Consider the following 5,203-nt stretch of genomic DNA (forward strand, 5'->3'; position numbering starts at 1 on the left):
CTGGACAGGTGGTTGAGCTCAAGTGGATGGCACCCAGGAATCAGTTCCGTCTCTGAGGGTATTAATAAGTCCCTCCACTAAGGCTGTTCAGGGTGCATTCAACAATTAACCTAAATTAAATTGAAGACATTTAAAGGCATTGCATGGTGACAGATTTCCAAAGAGGGGCAGGCAAGAAGTCATTACACATGACGGTTTTCTTTCTCTGTGCACCTGCCTTAAAAAAAAAAGATTTCGCTTTCAAAGCCACTTCTTTGTCTTTTTCAAAAGTGTTTTTTAAAAGCATAAAGTCTGTGCAGACTTCCTGTGCATAAAGGAACATCTGATTAGTATTCTAACAAATGAAAGAAGGACTTTCTTCTCTGCTCAAAATACAAGACCCTCACTCAATCAATTACAAAACCATGAAGCTTTAACCGCTGGCTTACCTAATTGGCAAGATGGAAAAGCCATTCACTCGGGAACAGACACTGACACCTAAAACCTTGACTTGCACTTTCTAAAAGTAGACTTTGAGAAAGATCTGTGGCCTCTGCTTGTCACCATGTGCCACTTGCGCCAAAACACCCTCAAAGAAAAGAGGGGAGCCAGCGTTGCCTATCCTGTTTTATAAGCTATTTATGCATGCAGGGGTAGAGATGATTCCATTTTGTCTGGCGGTAATCACTGGCAGTTGTTAACAGTAGAGAATAACATTGTTCTAATTGCTGCTACCGTATGTAGATCATTCGTGTCATTCATGATTTGGGTTTTTGGCAGGACAATTTGTTTTTCCTGCACTGCTCAACAACTTACATAAGGCTTGGTTATGCCCCAAACTAATTGGGTTGAATGTTAAATGTTGATTCACTGACCAAGGAAAAATATAATAATTGGACCTCCTGCTAAATGTTAGTTTAAGGGTGGATGTCTTTGACCACAGGATTTCTGGCAGGATCTGTACTATTGTTCTGTGAATTAGCATTAAACTGGAACTGACGGTGGGAAATCCACTGTTTAGAATGACGGATCAATATTGAACATATATGAAATTGATTTATTGTACACACAACTTGAATTCTTGAAACAACTGTCTAGTAACTGAAAATAAGGAACTTTAATATAAAGTTCCTTTAAGGTTTAGCAAAGAAATTAACTCTGTAACCTCTGCTGTCCCTTGGAGGAGAGTCTTCTCAAGTCTCTAACACTGCATCTTCATCACCTCACAAACCATGGAGCCATACTAAAACGTCTTGTGAATTTTAATCTGGCTGAGAACTGCACCCAGACTTTAAAAAGTGCCACATGAATCTGAGTGTTTAAAGTGCGGGTGTAAACGGAGATGGTGAGTTCGGTGGCCGGCTTGGAGGGACTCTGAATGTCTCCATTCAGCTGCACCTGTCTAACTGCACTAAAGGAGCCGGGACTGGGGCCCCAAGGTGGAGCTCAGCCAAGTGGCAGCAAGAGAGGAAGGTAAGGAAACGGAGCTCAGCGGAGGCTGGGCTGAATGTGAGTCCCCTGAGAATCTCTTCCACCGCCTACTCGCCAAGGTTATAAATAACTTTTATTAGGTTTACGTGGAATTAGCGCAGATGTTATTTGTCAGTATCTGCTCACAGATATAGACATAGACCTGCTGGCATGGGGAGAAGAAAGAGGGTAAAGGGTTAATATCAGGGCTTAGCATAAGATTACATGTGTGCAAGATGACAAGGATATTTGTTAAAAATAATAAATTTGAATTCTGAAATTAAAAATGTGTTCATTTTACATATTTATTATTGTTATGTTTAATTGTGGTTTTGAAGCATGCCCCAGTATCCCTGGCATGTAAACAAACAAAAAACAATCTATTGACCACTATCCTAAAATGATGTTGTTTTATCTTTTGTTTCAAAACAGCCCTGACCTATTGAGGCATGGTGTCCACTTGACCCTTGGAGTTGATGTGCGTGGTATCTTGTATCTTGCACCTTTAAGCCCTGTAAGTTGCGATTTGGGGCCTCCATAGATTGGACTTGTTTGTCCAGCCATTGGGTTGAACTATAGGAAATCTGGGTCACAAAGTCATTGTTGTGATCTTCAAACCATTCTTGAACCATTTTTGCTTTGTGTCAGGGTGCATTATCCTGCTGAAAGAAGAATGCAATATCGTTTCCATGAAAGGTTGTAATCAAAGTCTGCAACGATGCTGAGGTAGGTGGAACGTGTCAAAGTAACATCCACATAGATGCCATGACGCAAGGTTTTCTAGAAGAGTATCACACTGCCACAGTTTCCATAGTGCATCCTGGTGCCGTGTATCGCCCAGGTATGCAATGCACCCATAACTGGCTGATCATGTGATGCAACTCCTACATGAACCCTACCAAAGCATTTCATAATGTGATTTGTTAGTCCACACCCCCTTATTCCATTGCTTTGGGTCCAGTTGATGCTCACATTGTAGGTGTTTTCGGCAGTGGACAGGGGTCAGTATGGGCTCCATGTCCACTTACCTGTCACTAGTTCACTGCTGTTGCTTCCTTGGACCACTTTTCATAGATACTAATCACTACAGACCAGGAACACCCCAGAAGCACTGCAATTTTACATCACAAGTTGGACAAGTCTTCCTGCTTCTTCTTTGAGGACAAATTGTTCACTTGCTTCCTAATATATCCCTAACAGGTGCCATGATGAAGAGACAATCAGTGTTATTAACTTCACCTGTTAGTAGTCATAATGTTGCGCCTGATCGGTGCAACTGCAGATTGCCACTGCCTGCACAGTCAAACACAAACCAGCATCAAGACAGAAAAAAAATGTGCAAACTTCAGGATTGGATTTGAACTAAAAATTCTGAAGTAATAATAATTAAAATCTGGCAGCTCCACTTGAATGTGGCCTCCAGTATGTCATGAAGTAAATGCAAACTTGATGAGTTAAGTAAGAAAATGTAAACTTTATTGCAACTTTGTCATTCTATGTTATCTGATTTACAGAAGAGAGAAAAACACTTGTAATGGCACAGTCATTGTATTACGGTCATTGCTGATACTGCAATAATCTAGACACCTGTGTCGTCCAGATTTGTGGCATATTAAGGCACATGGCTCACTCAGTCTGTAGAGGGAAGGAATAACACAACAAAGCTTTTCCTGCAACTCCTACATTAACCTACCAAAGCATTCCATAACAGCATTATATAATGGGAAAAAGAAAAGCTCCTCACATGAAGGGCTATGGGAAATCACAGTGTGTCCATTGTACATTCTGCCCCAGGAGACATTAAGACGTTAATGTGTTCACAACATACTGCGTTGCACTAAGACATCCGGTGATCTGATAGGAAACTTCATTAGACCTGAGTGTTTGAGCTGATACAGTCAACTTTTTAGATCAAAGTTACACAATCAATTTAGTTGAGATAAATGTTAAGTTTCCAGAGTTTGTATCCTCACTGTTTGCCATTTAAGATTTTCCTTTATGGAACAAATTGATTAAAAAAAAAAAAAAGCAACACTGACAGTTGACTATAAAGAGCCGAGCTTCAGGGTATAAAGATTACGTCTCTTCTTGGACTGATTTTAAACATAATCAAAAAATAGAATCAGTCTCATTTACATTTCATTTGCTTAGAGCATTAAGTCTGGGTTCAAACAGCTTTTACAAGTAAACAACTAAACTTAAGAAAGTGATAGAAGTGTAAAGATAGTCCAGAGAGTAGGCTATGTAATGGTACACATGAGGAGAGAAGCTGAATTACTCACGAAGGTTTATGTCAGGTGGGCCTCTGCACATCTGTGCTTTCAACAATTCCAGCAATTTCAGGTGAATCCTTCACAAATACTTTGTTTCTCTCCAAAAAGCCAATTTCTCATATGCAAACATGGTATGCTTACAACTGAGAGCATTGTATTTATTTGATGTGGCTCAACATTTGGAGAAATATAAGTTTTGTACTTTATTTTTATGGTGAGAGTAGTAGTAGGTAGAAAAGTACCATCATATGACACATCGATCATATGTCCCTATCAAGTAATTATAAACTGAAGACACTCAACGTTTGCATAGAAATTGGAAAATAAATTTACCGGTTTCAGTAAAATAGGCTTAAGAAATAACAAAAATACAACTTTTTGTTTTTCCATTTCGGTTTTTGTACAGAATAGACAAATGAGAAATCTCCAAAAGAGTGATTTTTAGCACAATTGGAAGTCAGATTTTGCATCTTTTGGACCAAACTATCTTTATACCTGGTCCAAAGTCTTTCACTGAGCCTCACAGCTGCTGCTGGTGGATTCATACTCATGAATGGGAGTGATATCACAGTCAGATTATCAGATAAAAAGGGTCTGATTACATGTATTTATACAAAATCTCCTTTTCACCCATGTGGTGTCATCAGCAAGGTTGTCTTTACAACTTAATTCGGCTCACATGTAAGAACACATCAACAGTCAGTAAAGAAAGAGGCACTCACTTAAAAGCGCTTGATACAGCAGGTTAAACTCTAATCTAAAATTTAAATATATGCAAAGTTACGATGAAAGTGGCTTGGCCTCAAGTTCATCAGCATACAGTACAAAGGGACATTCATGGATGTCTATGACTTAACTATTCTAAGAATATGAACTATGGGGTGATAGGCTGTTGTGTCTAATGACTTTGTAAAGCAATTCATATACGTTACTTGAGGTACATTCATCTTTCATAAAACATCGGCCCTTTGGCCTGATGAGTTCAAGTAAGAGCCTTTCCATAGAGTGAGCAAGACATATGGTACCATGGTGCTTGTATGTAGCTTCCTGTGTTAATTTCCCGCCAGTAAGTGTTTCTCTCAAAAGGCCCTTTTAACCGCCTTCCTTGTCTTTCTGCATCTTCATTTGGTCTTCTTGAGAAATTCAGATACTTTTAAGCAAACAAGGAGCTTGCTTTGTTCCTCCTTATGAAGAGAGCCAACAGCAGCTACAAATTTAAAGACTGTAGAAATGCAGTATGTAAACACACATACTTCTCCAGAACCATTAAAAAAAAGAAAACAAACAAACAAACAAAAAAAGCAGCAGAGTGGATGAAAAAGTCCAGAAACAAATCACTAAGAGGTAAAACCATTCAGCATAAAAAAAAACAAATGAAAAGAAGACAAATAACATAAAGGAAAAAAATATTTTGAACCATAAAGTGCAAGTATAAAAAAAAAAATGTATATACATGTATGTATATATTTCTACAAATCGTC

The sequence above is a fragment of the Astatotilapia calliptera genome, chromosome 7, assembly GCF_964374335.1.
Source record: "Astatotilapia calliptera chromosome 7, fAstCal68.1, whole genome shotgun sequence".
NCBI classification, from domain to species: Eukaryota; Metazoa; Chordata; class Actinopteri; order Cichliformes; family Cichlidae; genus Astatotilapia; species Astatotilapia calliptera.